Source organism: Cricetulus griseus (assembly GCF_003668045.3).
Source record: "Cricetulus griseus strain 17A/GY chromosome 1 unlocalized genomic scaffold, alternate assembly CriGri-PICRH-1.0 chr1_1, whole genome shotgun sequence".
Lineage (NCBI taxonomy): Eukaryota > Metazoa > Chordata > Mammalia > Rodentia > Cricetidae > Cricetulus > Cricetulus griseus.
Window position 1 is genome coordinate 144,419,755 of NW_023276807.1, and position 20,167 is coordinate 144,439,921.

Here is a 20,167-nt window from a genome sequence, read left to right on the forward strand (position 1 = left end):
GCATGCTAATTAACAAAATCAGAAATGAAAAGGGAGACATAACAACGGACACTGAGGAAATCCAGAGAATCTTTAGGTCATACTTTGAAAACCTGTATTCCACAAAATTGGAAAACCTAAAGGAAATGGACAACTTTCTGGATAAATATCACTTACCAAAATTAAATCAAGATCAGATAGACAGTTTAAATCGAACTATAACCCCTAATGAGATAGAAGCAGTAATCAAAAGCCTCCCAACCAAAAAAAGCCCAGGGCCAGATGGCTTCACTGCAGAATTCTACCAGAAATTCAAACAAGAGCTAATTCCAGTACTCCTCAAACTGTTCCACACAATAGAAGCAGATGGGATATTGCCAAACTCTTTCTATGAGGCTACAATCACTTTGATACCCAAGCCTCACAAAGATATGACTAAGAAAGAGAACTACAGACCGATATCCCTCATGAACATCGATGCTAAAATACTCAATAAAATATTGGCCAACCGAATACAAGAACATATCAGAAAAATCATCCACCATGATCAAGTAGGCTTTATCCCAGGGATGCAAGGATGGTTCAACATACGAAAATCCATCAATGTAATCCACTATATAAACAAACTTAAAAAGAAAAACCACATGATCATCTCACTAGATGCTGAAAAAGCCTTTGACAAAATCCAACATCCCTTCATGATAAAGATCTTGGAGAGAACAGGAATAACAGGAACATATCTAAACATGATCAAGGCAATATATACCAAACCAATAGCCAACATCAAAGTAAATGGAGAGAAACTCAAAGCGTTTCCTCTAAAATCAGGAACAAGACAAGGCTGTCCACTCTCTCCATATCTCTTCAATATTGTACTTGAAGTTCTGGCTATAGCAATAAGACAAGAAAAGGGGATCAAAGGGATACAAATTGGAAAGGATGAAGTAAAACTTTCACTATTTGCAGACGACATGATAGTCTACATTAGTGACCCGAAAAACTCTACCAGGGAACTCCTACGGCTGATAAACACCTTCAGCAAGGTAGCAGGATACAAAATTAACTCAAAAAAATCAGTAGCCCTACTATACACAGATGATAAATCCAATGAGAAAGAAATCAGGGAAACATCACCTTTCACAATATCCACAAGCAACATAAAATACCTGGGGGTAACACTAACCAAAAAAGTGAAAGACCTGTACAATAAGAACTTTGAGACTTTAAAGAAAGAAATTAAAGAAGATACCAGAAAATGGAAAGATCTCCCATGCTCATGGATAGGTAGAATTAACATAGTAAAAATGGCAATCCTGCCAAAAGCAATCTACAGATTCAATGCAATCCCCATCAAAATCCCAACACAGTTTTTCACAGACATTGAAAGAACAATACTCAACTTTATATGGAAAAATAAAAAGCCCAGGATAGCCAAAACAACTCTTTACAATAAAGGATCTTCTGGAGGCATCACCATCCCCGACTTCAAGCTCTACTATAGAGCCATAGTTCTGAAAACAGCTTGGTATTGGCACAAAAATAGACTGATAGACCAATGGAATCGAATTGAAAACCCTGATATCGACCCACGCACCTATGGATACCTTATTTTTGACAAAGGTGCTAAATCTATACAATGGAAAAAAGACAGCATCTTCAACAAATGGTGCTGGTACAATTGGATTCGGACATGCAGAAAATTACAGATAGATCCATACCTGTCACCATGCACAAAACTTAAGTGCAAATGGATCAAAGATCTCAGCATAAATCCAACCACACTGAATCTTCTAGAAGAGAAAGTGGGAACTACCCTTGAACAAATTGGCACAGGAGACCACTTCCTGAACATTACGCCAGAAGCACAGACATTGAGGTCTGCAATTAATAAATGGGACCTCCTGAAACTGAGAAGCTTCTGCAAGGCAAAGGAAACAGTCAGTAGGATAAAACGACCACCCACAGAATGGGAAAAGATCTTCACCGATCCCACATCTGACAGAGGACTGATTTCCAAAATATATAAGGAGCTCAAGAAGCTAGCCACCAAAACACCAAACAACGAAATTAAAAAGTGGGGTGCAGAACTAAATAGGGAATTCTCAACAGAGGAATCTGAAATGGCTGAAAGACACTTAAAAAAGTGCTCAAAATCATTGGCCATCAGAGAAATGCAACTCAAAACAACTCTGAGATACCATCTCACGCCTGTCAGAATGGCTAAAATAAAAAACACCAATGACAATCTATGCTGGAGAGGATGTGGAGAAAAAGGAACACTCCTCCATTGCTGGTGGGAGTGCGATCTTGTAAGACCACTCTGGAAATCAGTATGGCGGTTGCTCAGAAAAATGGGAATCAGTGTACCTCAAGATCCAGCCATTCCTCTCTTGGGTATATACCCAAATAGGGCATGTACTTACAACAAGGACATATGTTCAACCATGTTCATAGCAGCATTGTTTGTAATAGCCAGAACCTGGAAACAACCTAGATGCCCCTCTATTGAAGAATGGATTGAGAAAATGTGGTACATTTATACAATGGAGTACTACTCAGCAGAAAAAAGCAATGGAATCTTGAAATTCGCAGGCAAATGGATGGAACTAGAGGAAACCATCCTGAGTGAGGTAACCCAGTCACAAAAAGACAAGCAAGGTATGTACTCACTGATATATGAATTTTAGACATAGAACAAAAGACTACCAGTATATAATGCTCTTCACCAAAGAAACTAGGAAACATGAAGGACTCTAAGGGTTAAATGGTCCCCAGGAATGGAAGTGGCATGAACTCCCGAACTAATTGGGGGCATGAGGGTGGGGGGGGAAGGAGCTGCTACAATAAGAGCAAGAGAAGAGGAGAAGAGGAGAGGAAATGGAGGGGCAGAAACATTGAGTTGGGGGAAGAATAGAGGAAAGAGAGCAAGATGAGAGAAACGATATCAGAGGGAGCCACTGTAGGCCCGAGAAGGGATCAGGAACCAGGGAGATCTCCAGAGACCTACAAGGATGACACGATCTGACAATCCAGGCAATGGTGGAGAGGATAACCTAAAAACCCTCCCCCTAAAATGAGATTGATGACTTCTCTTTATGCCATCCTAGAGCCCTCACCCAGTGGCTGATGGAAACAGAGACAGACATCCACAGATATACAATGAGCCGAAATCGGGAATTTAGTTGAAGAGAGGGAGGAATGAAGAACGAAGGGGTCTGTACTAGGATGGAGAAACCCACAGGAACTGTTGGCCTGAACAAGGGAGAGCACATCGACCCCAGATGCTGTCCAGGAGGCCTGTACAAGACTGATCCAGACCCCAGAACATAGATGTCAATAAGGAGGCCTCTGCACTCCAGGGAGCCTCTGGTAGTGGATTAGTATTTTTCCCTGGTGCAAGAAGGGACTTTGAGAGCCCATCCCATATGAAGGGTTACACTCTGGCCCTGGACACATGGGGAAGGGCCCAGGATCAGCATAGGAAGACTTGGTGGACTTTGCTGAGCTCCCGTTGAGGGCCCTACCCTGCCTGGGGAGTAGTGGGTGGATGGGGTTGGGGGGATGGGCTGGGGGTGGGGGAGAAAGTTTGGGGGTGAGGGGAGGGAGAGGGAGAAGGGACTTGAAATAAGCTTGTTCCCTAACTAGAACTAATAAAATAAAATAAAATTAAAAAAAAAAAAAGAAAAACAGGGATTGACTTATGTCCCTCTCTTTAGTACATGTAAAACTGGTACAAAAATATTTTCTATGGAAATAATTTGTAATCTGTAGACATTATTGGGAGATGTCTTGAGATGTAAAATCCCATCCTTTGGGTTGAGGGTCTTTTGTTTTTCTCTAAATAAATCAGTATTTAAATTTGAATTTAACAATCAAAACAAAACAAACAACAACAACAACAAAAACTGCTTTCTGTTTCAGATTCTCTTTTCTTACTTTAGTGCCAATTTTATCCTAAGGAAGTTTCAAATGAGGTCATTGGTAGAAATTCTTAGGAAGGATATATTATCCATTTCCACTTCAGATTCTAACTTCTGTCTCATCGAGGATGCAGTCATATGCTGAGTGGCTTCCATCTGCCATACAATAGATTATACTGAGTACATTTCATTCTGACAGTCCTGATTTTTGGGATGGTCCCAGGTGTTTATGGCCTACAGATTATTTGCATACTAGCATGGATTTCCTCCTTTTTCATGGCACTCAGCTCTCCTTGCTGGCTTCCCTAGTTTATGGGATACATGAATAGGCTCTGAACTGAGGATTTTGGACACAAAAGGTATATACATAGATTTAGTAGTCACAGGTCTTTTCTTTTACTTTACTTACCAGATAGAGTTACAGGCTCTATGGAACAGAAAGGCAGAAGTTATCTAAAGTTCCCTGAAAATACATGACCTCTATTAGATAGTGATATAACTGAGAAATAAATGACCACTCAGTATTTGAGACTGTTACAGGAGAATGAGTATACACACACACACACACACACACACACACACACACACACACACACACACACACTCCAACACACATGCAGACATTTATTAAGATTGTGTATTGATATGATCCCCTATGGAAGGCCTCACCCTCTCTTTGGAGAAGAAAGTATATGTGATTGGTAGGGTTTTAGTTGGGGGTGGTGGTGCAGGTAGGAAGGGGGAGTGGGAACTGGGATTGCTGTGTAGAACAATCTTGTTTCTAATTCAAATAAAAAATGGAAAAAAAGATTGTATATCTGCTTACATACAGACACACACACATATATACACATAGCACATATACACACAGACAGACAAATAGACACAGACACACACACATATACATAGACAAACAAATACATACACACCAATGCATATACACAGAGACAGAAAGATAAGTACAGGCATATATCCACACACAGAGACACACACTCTAGCAACTTGTGGGCAAAGAAGGGGTTATTGAGTTGCAATAGACCCTGGCTTGTAAGGATTTATACCATATATGAAGATGGAAAAAAGTGGTTGAGAGAAAATAGGTGTAGTATGATCTAGTTGAATTGACACATAAAATCACCGCATTTTCATATAAAGTCAGTCGAACTAGCAAAGACAGACTCAGTTGACAGTCCTTTGAATTTTCCAGTAAACAAGACATTTGACTGTATTTCAATGTATTTTTATTTAATATTATAAGTTGGGAGCTGTCACAAACAGACAAAAACATATTTTTATTCTTTGCTTGTCAAAAACCATGTGTAGTGAAGATGAGTTGAAAGAGCCCCATAGGTTTTTCCATATATGTAAGCTCAAGATAATAACATGAGTAAAATCAGTTCAAACCACCCAGGGAGATCCCATCTACCTTAGAATGTCCATTAGTTAGTCTGTTACCACTGCAACATATAAAAACAATGGAGGAAGAATGTAGTTTGACTTATTGGTTCAGAGAGTCCGTTCCATCATGGTTAGAAATCTTTGGTGTAGCAACAACAACACAATTCCCATCAGGGAGGGCCAGGAAGTAAAGAGTGAGACAGGAAGCAGATCAGTCCCTGAGGCCTGACTGGGGAAAGTTTCAAAAGACTCTCCAAATAGAGCTACTTGACGGAAATGCAGTATTCAAACCATGAGTCTGAGGGTTGAGGATGGGCATTTTACAAATACAAACGTACTGATGGGGTTCTCAGTCCTATCAAAGATGTTTAGAATGCGTTAGTATGGAAGCAACTAATTTACCTGGAAGGGTTTTTTGTTGTTGGTTTTTCGAGACATGGTTTCTCTGTGGCTTTGGACACTGACCTGGAACTAGCTCTTGTAGACCAGGCTGGTTTCAAACTCACAGAGATCCCCTTGCCTCTGCCTCCCGAATGCTGGAACTAAAGGCGTGCACCACCACCGCCCAGCTACCTGGAAGTTTATAGCAATAAAAGCTACTGTTAGAAGCATTTCTCTCTTTATATTGCTGTTGTCCCTAGAAGACCAGTATCAGGTATATCTGCTCTATGATGACAACTTACACAGCAACTTTAACTGAATATATGATAGCAGGTTTAAAGAAAGTTACACAGGAAAGTGAAAGCATTGGTCAGTTCTCTTTAGAATTGCCATTCAGTGCTTCCTTTTTATTTTAATGGAGCCCTTTATGAGAAAGGTGAATGAAAATGCATCTCTGTGTTATGGGGAAAATATGGCTTTTAAGGTTTTGACAGCCAAAAATTTCTTAATAATGAGATTCATAATTGATATGCAATGCATTTTCTTGCTCATATATGTGAGCAAACATGAGCTAAATTTCCATGGGCCACTGCTTTCTGTGACCCTGTTCTCAAACCCTTTTAAGAAGGTTTCTTTGGGTTGGCAGAAAATACAAAACATCTTCAAAATGCATATATGAGATTGTTCATGATATTAGAGATTCGGTCAAACTGAATGAATGTACTGCTTTTTACCTGCCCAAAGCTTTTAAGGTGTAAGGCCTGCTATGTGGATGGTATTCCCAAGACCTGCATCAAATACCACCTTACTTCACTTACTATTTTCTGGTTCTTTGGAGGTTAGCAAAAATTCAGATTTCCTTAAATGCCTTGGTTGAATCACTTTTAGCCCAGTTGGCAGGCAGCAGTAATAGGGAATTGAGACTGAGTACAGTGGAGCCTTGTCTCTGTGGGGTACTAAATGAAGATCCCCATACACTGAGTTGCAATAATAGATATGTGTATATATGACTTGTGTGTGCTCAGTATAAAGGTGAATATAAAGAGAGGAGTGGAGAGTACCATGAAGTGAGCAGGATGGTAATCTGTCTGGTCTTCAGCTTGGTCTAAGGGCTAAGTCTGCATGGTATAGAAAGTTGGGTCCCATTTCCATTTTATTCATGTAATATATCTTGTTACCAGTAAAATGATGACTCATAGTGATGTATAAATTTGGCAATGGGAGAGACTTTCTGGTTTAGCATATACCAGGGGAATATACCTGGCCAGGTCTATGATAGTGGACTTGAGTCTTTATGGTCATGGCCATCATACTCTAAATCAGGAGATCACACTGGATTCTTAGAGAGGCTTGTCAAGAGGTGTTTTACAGTGCATGTGTAGATGCATGTATGCGTATGACTGTGTAAGTGTGTTTGTTCCTCTCTCTCTCCCTCTCCCTCTGTCTCTCTGTCTCTCTGTCTCTCTGTCTCTCTGTCTCTGTCTGTCTGTTTCTCTCTCTCTCTCTCTCTCTCTCTCTCTCTCTCTCTCTGTGTGTGTGTGTGTGTGTGTGTGTGCAGTAGAGAACATCTTGCACAGCATTATTTTCTACAACTAAGTAGGAGGTATAATATAATCACTCAGTATACTCTGGGTTCTAAATGATTGTTCTCACATCGACATGGCTAACTTAACTCTTTAGAAGTCTCACTTGCCAACAGTGTGCTCTATTTCTACACTCTTACAATCATGTGTCCAAAAGTTTTTTGATTTTTCATGTTTATTCATCTATTTCTAGCTGATCCATAGCATTTTCTCCATTTGACCTCTATTTCACATACATTAATAAAGGGAATAATAGTGTGATAAACAGTAAACAAAACATATCCACCAGCCCCAGACCCTTGATCATTCTCTGCCAACACACCAGCCTGTATTCTTTCCCATTGAATTGCATATAAAATATTTCTCCACATTTTCTGGTATACAGACAACTTCTCATTTGAGAGAAATAATATCACTATCTAGCTTACCACTTCTGGTTCCTTCCTCTGACTTTTAATTAATAAACAAGATTCTCTTGCATTTTTAATCCCAGATATCTAAGGTTATGTGAATTAACTGACACTTACCTTAGTTTCTGCTCTTCAGGTAGTGGGTCAAAACAAAAAGTTTAACTAGAAAGTAAACGGAGCTTTTGTAGAGCATTGGCAGTCTTTGATCAAGCAACCATAAATAACTTATTAAATTATTAAGACTTCCATTGGGTAGAATTTTAGAAGCTCTGCTTCTGAGCTTGTGATCCATTTAGGGATCATTGCATCATGTCCAAATGCGTTTTCTATACCTCTAGCCCTTCTGTCCTTAGCAATTCTCTAGAATAGCCCATAAAAAGATAGGAGTCCTCAGAATAAGAAATTTCCTTCCTTTTATCTCTGGCATTAATGACACTTCCTTTTGTTTACAAAAAATATCATTTGCGAGGGAATGGGGGAATGGATATGTAAACATGAATGCCTCTAAAAAATAATTAAAGAAGAAGAAAACAATAGAAATTATTTGCTTGTGAGAGTATGGATTTCTTTTGCTGTTTTTTTTAGCAATAACTTTTAATTATGGATGATGTCATGTCTCACAAACAACAACTAAGATTAAAAATGCAAAATAAAACATGATTTTAAAGAATGTCATATGTGTGGATCTGGTGATTAGAATTAACAATAAGATGCTGGGCGTTGGTGGCATACGCCTTTAATCCTAGCACTCGGGAGGCAGAAGCAGGCGGATTTCTGTGAGTTCAAGGCCAGCCTGGTCTCCAGAGCGAGTGCCAGGATAGGCTCCAAAGCTACATAGAGAAGCCCTGTCTCAACACCCCCCCCCCGCAAAAAAAGAAAAAAAGAATTAACAATAAGGTTGGTGACTTGAGAGATTATCATTTCTTCCTTTGGGAACTGATGCTTAAGAGCTTTGTAGAGGAATGTTCCTAGAGAGCTGTAGTATACGAAGGCATCGTGAGGGTGACAACAGATTTCTGCCTTTCTACAAACTTGTCCACATTTATAGCAAATAATTTATAGCTAGCTGTAGCTTATGGGAAAACCAACAGAAATACAATTTGTTTATGAAAGCTATTTTAAAAATCATGTTTATATATTTCATGAAGTTTTAAGATCAGATTTTTTCCTCAAAGAAAGGAAACTCCAATAGAAGTAAGTATTAACAAGATGGCTCTTTCTAAATGTACTTCAATTTAACAATTTTTGGAGCAAGAGAATTATATCAGCATTCTACACATATTAGCATATAAAAATTTTGTCTGAATAAACGCTAATACACTAAGTCATGGAAAACCAAAACTTAAGTCAAAACCTGAAAAAGATACACAGCCATTTTAATACCTTCTTTCAGGGACTTGAATTCTTTTAAACATTGGTCAATATGAATATTACTTATCTATTCACAGTAATACACAGATAAAAGAATTCTTGTACAAATGTTGTTGGAAATGTGCATTCTATTTTATGTATCTTTGAAAATTCAGTACTTCATGGAGAAAATCTATGGTACAGGGAATAGGAAAGTGAATGGGATCTTTTGCCTAGAAATTAAATGAGAAACTTGAGTAAGGTTGGACCATGCCATATATTCCATATTTTCAATTATGAAAATGAACTCATCTTAATAATATTTGTATTTTAGAGTTCAATTCTGGGGTGGATCAAGTATAGAGAAGTTTGCATTATCCTCTATTATTGTGAGTTATGCTTCTTCTAGAATGGACTTGTACTAGCCACAGGTAGATAATAATAAAACCTAATAATGATGATTTCAATTTTCTGTAGTAGAGATTGAGTTCATATAACCTCATAAAGAGATGTCCTCCACAAGCATTACATAGAGGGAGATTAATAAGCACATTTATGGGTACAAGCATCATGTCATGCATTTGTTATGCTCTCATTGAGACTAGTGTCAAGGTGGAAGTTCCAGGAGTTGCCTAAATAGGTAATCTAAATGTACCCTTCATATATCTATACTTTATTCCAAATTTGATCTCTCTCTCTCTCTCTCTCTCTGTGTGTGTGTGTGTGTGTGTGTGTGTGTGTGAGAGAGAGAGAGAGAGAGAGAGAGAGAGAGAGAGAGAGAGAGAGAGAGAGAGAGAGAGAGAGGGAGAGAGAGAGAGAAAGAGTGAGTGAAGGACCTATGTGAGCCCACTAGTTTCTTCCTCATTTTTTTGTTTTTGTTTTTGTTTTTCGAGACAGGGTTTCTCTGTGTAGCTTTGGAGCCTATCCTGACACTCGCTTTGGAGACCAGGCTGGCTTCGAACTCACAGAGATCTGCCTGCCTCTGCCTCACGAGTATTGGGATTAAAAGCGTGCGCCACCAACGCCCAGCTTCTTCCTCATTTTTAAACGGCATTTTTAAAAACATATGTATGTACAGAAAACTCATCAGCGTGCATTTAATACAGTTTAGAGAACAGTTCTTTGGCCTTTGCCTTTTTCAGCTTGGACCTAGGTAACCTTGCCTCCCCAGTGGCTGCAGATCTCATTATCTCTGTCTTTGCAATTGATCCCAATAGTGTCGCCTAGCTCTACCAGAGCACCGTTGTCTTCCAAGTTAACCTGAGTGAAATCAAAGGTAGTACATGCCTTCTTGTGGATCAGAGATAAAGGCAGAGCCTGGGTCATTTGACAGTTTAAACGTCAAGACTATGGTTAATACTTATTCATATATTACTGTTTCCCTCTTGACATTTTTTTTTTTTGCCTGATGACATTTTTTTTTCTTGATAAACATCAAGAACCTGTTACTTTGAACTCACTGTTTCCAAGTCTGTGGTCTTTAATAGTTACAATCTGGGATTCAACATACATACCGGGTTTGTATTTTTGTTTTTTTATTTTTGTTTTTTGAGACAGGGTTTCTCTGTGTAGCTTTGGAGCCTATCCTGGCACTTGCTCTGGAGACCAGGCTGGCCTTGAACTCACAGAAATCCACCTGCCTCTGCCTCCCGAGTGCTGGGATTAAAGGCATGCACCACCAATGCCGGGCCCGGGTTTATATTTTACCAGAAATTTACTCCTGTGATATTTCATACCAACTATCTCACAGCATCATGATACTTACTTGCTGTTTCATTCATTCATTCATTCATTCATTCATTCATTCATTCATTCATTCATGTATTTTCTATGGTGTTTTAAATCTATGATAGAAATTAGGTTTTATTTGGCTGCAACCATTCCATTTCCTTATCCTCCTTCTCTACCACCCCCTTTTCCTTCTTCTCTTTACCCAGGCCTTCCTTGAGCCCTTCCTACCACAGTCCCCAAAGTACTGGTGTTGCATTTTGCAGGTCTAAGAAATAATGCTCAGTTTAGCAAACTTATTAAAAGTGCAAATTGTACCTCTTTGAATTTCCTAGCCCCATTTCTTAGAGCAGCTGTCAAAAGTAGGCATTTGACAATTATTTGGTAGAGTTTAAACAAGAATAAGATTAAAAGTTTCAGTACAATAGGCAAAGGATGAACTAAATTTGGTTTGATTACTTTATCCAATTCTGAGCTTGCTTTTACTGGGTGGAATAAAATAGCTTGCTTTGTCACTGGGACTCAGAACCTGTAGCTAGACAGGTCAGTCATAGTCTCTGCCAGAAGACATAACTACTATTACCCTGCTAAATTGACATGGCATTAAACTGACTCCTTATCACCTGTCTTTATACCTACAGATAAAGGCATCTTTTAACCCTCATCAGAGACTCTTTTTGAGACAGATATGACTATTACAAGCATACTAACTGTTCGCTATGGAGAGAATAAGACACTGAGGAGTACTAAGTCATCTATGTATGCCCTCCTCCTAAGGCTCGAGGATCACTAGGGAAGAGGGATTGGGAAGATTCTAAGGGCCAGAGATGGTGGATGATCAATTTTTGTTTCATGACTGAGATCCAATGCTACATATATGAGAAAGAGGATAAGCAGGTGAAGATAATGTATTGTTTTTTTGTGTTGTTCTGTGTTTTTCTTTCCTTAGTCACTTTTCTATTTCTGTGAAGAGATACCACAACCAAGGCAATTTGTAAAGGATTTTGGGGCTTGCTTATGGTTTCAGAGGGTGAGTCCATGATGATCATGATAGGGAGCATGGCAATCAGTCCGGGTTTTTGAAACTGCAAAGCTACCACCAGTGACATACCTCCTCCAACAAGTCCACAGCACCCAATCCTTCCCAAACACTTTCAGCAACTTCAGATCAAGTATTCAAAAACACAAGCCTATGGGGGCCATTGCCATACAAACCACCACAGTGGTATTCTTTTTACAACACTCTAAGTCCTTGGTACATTACTTTGTGAACAGCATTGCTGCAGTGTATCACACTAATGTATATGAATGCGAAATTTTAGGGCTATAACTTCTATGTTTAGGTTGGCATGCCAAATTAAGAGCCAGTTGAATGAAGTGGATTTGAAGAAAAAAATAAGTAGCCCCAGAAGCTGCAATATTTTGATTCTATGATCAGTAATTTTTTCTGCTGTATGATTTTTCTAACAGTAGTTACATGTATCTTTTTTCCTGGGTCACTTAGTTTCTCATAATGTATTTGATCTCACAGTAGTTTTTAGAGCCTAAGCTTCATTCAAGGGTTAGTTTGTTTTATTATTTCAAGTTCTGGAGCACTGGCATCATTTTTAGGGGAAATGTCATTGAATTCATACAGCTCCAGCTAATATATAAAAGATATTAGTCACAGATCAGATTCTTCTCTGCCTAAGATCTGCCTGTCATGAAGCACAACTTCTGAATGCCAGTGTGTTACAGCTACTACTCCCTCCACAACACTTTCATGTAGGTAGGTGGAGAAGAGGTTCTGACCCAGATCAATCTGTATAGTATCTCTTATTATGCTACACCCCAGACATATCAAGCTGTTAATGACTCACTTGTTATGGCTTGCTCAAATTATCTTAAATAATTTGCTTGGGAACTGCTTAATTATGTATGAGTGTTCATGAGTCTCTTGTAATTTTGATTAATTTAGTTGTAAGGAATCAGATGTTATTTGTTCCAAATCTTCTTTTAAAAGGTGTTTGTATATAAATCAAAAGTGGAACAGGATGATAGTATTGCTAGAGCAAAAGTCAAGCATTCTTGTTGCTTATTACGAAAGACTTGGCTTCCTCTTCTGTAATAGCATCTGCTACAGGTATCATCTGCCTTTCTCCAATTCCTGTTGGCACTAGGATAGCAGTATTTGGAAATAAATGCAGTAAAGCAGAATAATCAGATTCTCTAACTTATGTGTAACTACTCTTTGTCTTTGACCAAAGAGTCTTATGACTTTTATCATTGTTCAATAAATGACATCAGACTTATTTCTTAGACTCAAAAATTAGTGAAAATTCTAATTGAAGACCATTTTCAGTCATTCATAGATGGCTAGCTGGCCCTCTTAGGCACATGACTAAGCTCTAGCTCAAACCTCTGTTGCATTTTTGTGTGTCTACTTGGCTAGGATCTGGCTCACAACTAGAATGTAGACAGATAGACCCAGATGGGCATACTTGCTCTTTCTTTTCCTGATTCTTAGGGATGGAAGATTTACTGCAAGACCTGCAAGGTCAAGGTTAGGGCAGAGTTACCTGGCAGGGAGCTATTTTAGACCCTGATAGGAGCTAGAGATCTGATCACCCTTACTGAATGGTAAAGAGTCTGTAGGAAAAAGAAAACTATTGCGTTGTGGTTTTCAGATTTTTGGGTTACTTTTCTATAATAGTAAAAATCCTTACTATACACAATGGGAAATTCTCATTTAAAATACTATTATTGTTAAAATAAATGTAAAATGTATTTATATGCTTATTCTACTAGGTTGATTATAATTCTGACCTGTATTTCAAAGGGAATTGGCTATCATTCCCTTCCCAATTAAGACTAACTAGTTCCATTTTTCAGTCCTGGTGCTTCAATCATTTCCTTCTTCCTCCTCTTTTCCCTCATGTATTCGTCCATTCTTTTCATCATCTTGTATGTTCCTTCAGGGGATCATCTAATCATTGTTTCCAGAGAGATGAGGTGCAACCCAATGCTCCAGTTGGCAGAGCCCTAAATGTGCATTTCCCCTTCTCATTCATACAGACTTTTCAGTATCTGCACTGTGTTGAAATGGTATACTGTCAGCAAACAGAAACACAGAAAAGGCATTTTCATTTTTGGCTGTTTGATGAACTTACTGGTTCTTTGTAGGTCTTTTATTGTACTTAACACATTCACCTACCTCCTTTCAGGCTATACATCTCCACAGAGGTGGTAAAATCAATAGCTAAATGTATTGATATTTTCTTTAGTCAATACCTATGCAGTGTCTACATAGTAATAGGTTCTAAAATATACAAAAAGATAACATCTTGGGAGTCTTAGAATTCACATTTCTAGGGAAGGAATGTACAACATGCAAATAAAATGGCTAAGAATTCAGAGTACACATTCTTCATAGGAAAATAATTGGAAAATGTCAAGAGTTGTGATATGTTGGAGAGATTGGGCTGCCACCATAAATAAGGTGACTGCAGTTCCGCAGAGGAAAGCATAAGTGAAACAAGTGAGCTGTGCCTATCTTGAAGGAGAGTTGTAAGCTTAGAGACAACAAATGCATTGATCTACAGCATGATTATTTTGTGTTATTTGTGGAGAAGGAGACAGGATCACGAAGCTAAAATAAAAGAAGAAAAGGGCCATGATTTCTTGAGTTGCCAAACTGATTTGACAATTTTACTTTTATCTATGGTTCTGCCTTTGACCCTGAGAAAATTGGGAAGTCACTGGAAGGTGAACATTGCACTATTGTGGTTTGTGCTTTAGCAGGGCCAGCTTTGCAGACAAAAGCAAAATGAAAGCTTGAGACATATTTGCAATAGTGTGAGTGTTACTTGGAACTGGGTACTAAGAAGTGGAGATCCAGCCTGAATATGGGGGTTGGTGCTTGATATGCTATGCTTTGCTGATGCCTATGAGAGGTCTGCTTCTTTCTGAGTGAATTGGAGGGGTAGATTTGGGGGGAAAGAGGAGACATGGGACAGAGTGGAAGAAGAGGAGGGAGGGGAGGCAATGGTAGGAATGTACAAAAATAAAGTAAAAAAGAAGTGGAGATGATCCAAACAACCAAGGCTGGTGCTAGAACAAAGGGTTGTTCTCTGCTAACTGAGAGCAAGACCCCATTGCCAATATCCACAGAGCTGATTCAATGTGGAGACGTTGAGCTGATGCCTGCATGAGTCTTCACCCCATGTTCTAGTATCTTTGCTGTTGGAATGTGTTCTGGAGGCTACCAAAAAAAAAAAAAAAAGAAACTTGAATACCAACTCAGCCACAAAGCCTTTAACCTAAAGTATGGAATGCTTGCAATGTGTGCTGGGGTAATGGTGGCATGGAAGTTGTGGGAGCAGCCAACCAAAATATGACTTAACTTGAGGCTCAATCCACCATAGGGTACCCATGCCCAAAAAATGCTTGGATGGCCAGAAAGGGTGACTGCATAACCCAGAGACTTAAGTTAGAACCAAACATAACTAACTAAAAAATAAAAAGCAGAAATAATTCCTAATGATATTTTGCTATACCCTGTTGGTGCCTTGTCTCATCATCATGAGAGAGAGTCCTCTTAGAAGCAGTGGCAACAGATGCAGAGTCCCACAGCCAGACATTATGTGGCAGAAAGACTAAATGTGGAGAGATGTCCCTTCTCTTAGAGCACTGGGGATCCCATGTAAGATGGGGCAGAAAGATTGTTGGAGTCAGAGGGGATAAAGGACACCAGGAGAACAAGGTTCATTGAATCAACTAGGCAGGACTCACAGAAACTGAAGTGGCAAGCAGGGAGCCTGCATGGTCCTCTGCATTTATGCTGTGGCTGTTAGCTTGGTGTTTTGTGAGACTCCTAACTATGGGAGAAGGTTTTCTCTTTTGCTTGCTCTTGGACTCATTCCCTCCCTTTGGGTTGCCTTCTGTGTGAAGGATTTTGCCTTGTCTTATTGTATTTTGTTTTGTCTTGCTTGGTTGCTGTCTCTTTTCTAAATAGAGATGGAGGAGGAGTGGATTTGGGGAAGATGGATGTATGTGTATGGGGGTGGTTGGGAGAAGTGAATGGATGGGAAACTGTGGTCAGGAGGTATTTGTATGAGAGGAATCTATTTTCAATAAGTAGTAAAAAAAGGCATGACAAGAAATGGCCATATTTGTGATATATCCTAAAGTTATAGTTTATTGGGTTTGCTGGGGCAGAAAGATTGTTGGAGTCAGAGGGGACTGATGACACCAGGAAAACAAGCTTCATTGAATCAATTAGGCAGGACTCACATGAGCTCACAGAGACTGAAGGGGCAAGCAGGGAGCCTGCTATGAAGCTTGAGAAAAAATTAAAAATAAAGGCAATGATGACTACAGTGTAATGTCCTGAACATCAAGAAGAATGGGATTGTCAAAAACTTCAACTTAAAGGATAGCAAGAAGGAAAAGATGCAAGTTTTGTGTTTACCATCAGAGATTTGTGATACTGAAAAGAAATGTATGTGACTACATCAAGTAGATATGAGTTTGAAATCTAGGACAGAGTCTAGGGCTGAAAAATGTAAGTTTTACAGTTGTAAGTGCAAAGATAATGCTTGGAATATGATGTTACATGAACATCCCAAAAGATCAGGTATGGGTTACCAAGACAAAAGCTTGTCCAAATTGTGGTCCATGTTGACAATAAAAAGTCAGGGATATAAGGAGACGGTCAATAAAAGTGGCTTACAAATAGAGACCAACACAATAGAATAGGACAGAGCTTTCCCAAATATCAAGTGAAGGGATTAATCCAAGCATTTGAAAGAGAAGTAAGGGATCAACTCCATCAAATACTGCTGATTTTAAATAAGACGAGGGTTGGCCTTTGAATTAGAAATGTGGGGTTCATTGATGTCAATGTAGGAATATTTCCAATAGAACTGAAAGAGGTTTACAATGACTGAAAGATAGGAGACTAATTGCAGACAAATTACATAATTCAAGGAGACCTAACTAAGACAGAACCATTACAGTAGAACTTGGAAGACAGGAACAACTGGACTGGGCTGTCCAGCTTGGGGGGTTGGTCACTTACCTCTTGGTCCTCTCTGTGTAGTTTCAGTTAGTGTCTCAGGGAGCCTTTGGCAGGAATACTAACAGAAATACTGTAGAACAATTTTCCTGACCTGACTGCCTGCTCCCTGCCCCAGCAGCTGCTTTCAAATTAGCATACTGAGACTTAATATTACTTACGAATGCTTAGCTGATAGCTCAGGCTTATTACTAACTGGCTGTTACATTTAAGATGGGATAGTATTCAGACTCTTCATCCATGTCTACACAAAAAAAGCACAATGAAAAAAGAAACATAAAAACTGTGTATTTTGGCAAAGAAAACGATGTGAACAAGCTTAACCATACACAGCAGGCAGTTTGACTCTCTATGTAACTTTTAAGTTGATTAACACAATTAAAAAAAAAAAACATGGAGCTTTGTATTGGTACAAGAGGCAAGGTGTCCTGAGAATAAGACCCCACATATCAAAGGTTCTATTTTGTAAAAATCCAAATTCTCTTTCAATGGAATGGACCTAATCAGAGTCCCCATGGAAAGGATTCCTGCTCTCCAGTAACAGCTGCCAAGAGAAATGGTAATTCAGGATCTGCACACAGACACTAATGCAACCATGGTCCAGGATGGGCAGGCTCCATATTAAACTGGCAGCAGAAATTGGCACTGTTGCATACATGCTACTAGTTTTACTCCTATTGTTGATGGGAGTCATAGAGTCTTGCATTATGGTTCCAGAGAGCCACAGAAGCCAAACAATCTGTTTAAGCATCAGATTTCCTGTAAGAAGCCATAGGAGGTCACTACATGAAGTTGTGAAGGTAAAGCCCATATTGTGCATTGCAGAGCCAAGGGTGTTGTGGATGCCAGGGCTATTGGCCATCCCCCTGAAGAAAGCTGCAGGTTTGAGGTGCAACCCGATCGGGAGAGAGGCTATGTGTGCTGCAGGTGGTGTAGCTGGAGGGATGAAATGACATAATCCATTAGTATTCCAGAAGATCACATTACAAGCTCCAGACGCCAACCTCCAGCCGAGGATTTGGATTGCTTTGCTAAGATTTAGTATTTTTTGTGCTTTGGTCTTGCTATGCTCAAATTCTTCTCTTTTGAAGTGGAAATATTTATTCTGTTCCACTGCATGTTGGACATATGTAAATTTCGTGTTTTCCTGTTACAGGGACTCATAGGAGATTTAGACTTTAGATTTTTAAACAGTGTTGGGATTTTTAAACTATTGGGACATTTAAAAATTAGAATGAATTTATCGTATTTTGTACTACATATTGGCCATGAGCCTATGGGGATGAGGGGATGGAAGGCTATCTCCTAAAAATGTATCTAGAATCCCATATGATACAGGCCATTGTGCAGCTTATGAAACTAATTATTTAATGAGTTAGTTGATGTAGGAAGACTTACCCTAAAACTGAACAGGATTATTCACTGGGTTTTGATTGTGGATGTCATAAAAGGGAGGAAGCTGACTGAGAAAAAGCAATCATTCTCCATTTGACTGTATGTGCATCATGATGGCTACTTTCACCTTCCTCTGCCAGGACTTCCCCAAAATAATGGACTGTAATCTCAAATTTGAGACAAGTAAACCCTCTTACTTAAGCTGATTTTCTCAGGGTACCTTATTCATTCATGTATATGCACCCCCTTCTTTCTGCACACACACACACACACACACACACACACACACACACCTACACACACACATACTCACAAACAGGCACACTCACGAATCTGAAGGATTTTAAGAGGGACACTGACATTGTCCATTTGATTTTAGCTAGTCCTGTCTCCATGAGCTCTCACCAAGCCTTAGACGTTGCCTCTCTCAGTGTGGCTGGAGAATGAATGCCTATACTGAATACTGAAGACCCTGCTTCTATTGATACCCCTCTAGTGCTAGGAGTAAAAGCATGTGATCTGTTACTCTTTCAGACGAATTCAATCTCATGTATCCCTAGGTGTCCTTGAACTCAGAGAGATCCGTCTACCTCTTAAGCATGGGAGTCCTGGGATTAAAGGTATGCACCACCACCTCCCAGCTTCTGGCTGCCGGGATTAAAGGTGTGTGCCTGCCTTTCATGGCTTGTGGTTGTCTTTGCTTTCCCAATCTTCAGGCAAGGTTTAATAAACCATTAAAAATATATCACCACAGGTTATGGTTGTGCAGGTTGGTGTGCTTGTGGGACTCCTAAAAGTCAGGATGGGGTATCTCTTACTCTTTAGTTTTTTTCTTGGAACTTTTTTCCTCCTGCTGGGTTGCCTTGATATGAGAGTATGTGCCTAATCTCCTTGTAATTTCTTATGCCATTTTCAATTGATATCCCCGGGAGGCCTGCTCTTTTCTGATGGGAAACAGGAGGAGGAGTGGGATCTGGGGGAGAGAGGAGGTGTGCATGTGTGAGAGACTGGGAAGAGTAGAGGAGGGAAACTGTGGTCAGGATATATTATATGGGAGATGGATATATGTTTACATATATGCCCATAGCATACTTCACACAAGGAAAAAAGCATATTGTGTTAAAAATGCATCACACTGTCCTTTTCTGAATTATCTAGAAATTATCCAAAGGGGCTCTGCAGACTTTAAGAAATGCCATTCATTTTGTGCTATTTGGCTTTTTACTGTATCACAATTCTTACCAATTTAGTGCCATAGACCCAGATTCTTCATAATGAAAGAAGTGACATGTTTCATAGGCAACAAGGCAGCAGAGGTGCTGGGACAATTCTATTGCCTCTTTCTTTTCTTTTTTTTTCTTTTTTTTTTTTTTTTTTTTTTTTGGAAACAGGTGTGGCTGTGCCTCTCCACCATCAGGATTGGGGCAGTTAAGAAATCTCAAGATTAGTTCTGATACCTTGGGTCTAAGAATATTATGCCTTTTTTTTTAGGAATTCTCACATTTTTGGAATGATATTCACCTTGGCCAGTGCTACAAAAACTATCTCAAAGCTTCTGACCTTAGAATATTGTGGGTTCATGGGACAACACAGATTGCAGGCATTTATCCTTAAGTGATGAGGCATCAAACTCCAAACCTAGCCTTGGGCAGTGTTTCTTTCTTTGGTTAGCTCTTTTCCCCTTTGCTGGATCCCCAGAAGACAACAAGCATATGCATGGAAACTTTTCTGTAGGACAGTGTCTTCACTAAGAGTGCTTCCTCCCACCTCTGGAAATCACTTCTAGCTTCCTTTTGGACATAAGCAAGCTGGTTCCAATATGGAACTGAATACCAAATTGTTAGTTTATGGACAGAAAATGTGCGTATTTATCTGTGGGTGTCACTACTATGCCTGAAGGTTTGTGCTTGATCCCCAGCATCACATGAAGCAGGTGTTGGGGTTCATGCCTTTAATCCTACAATCTCA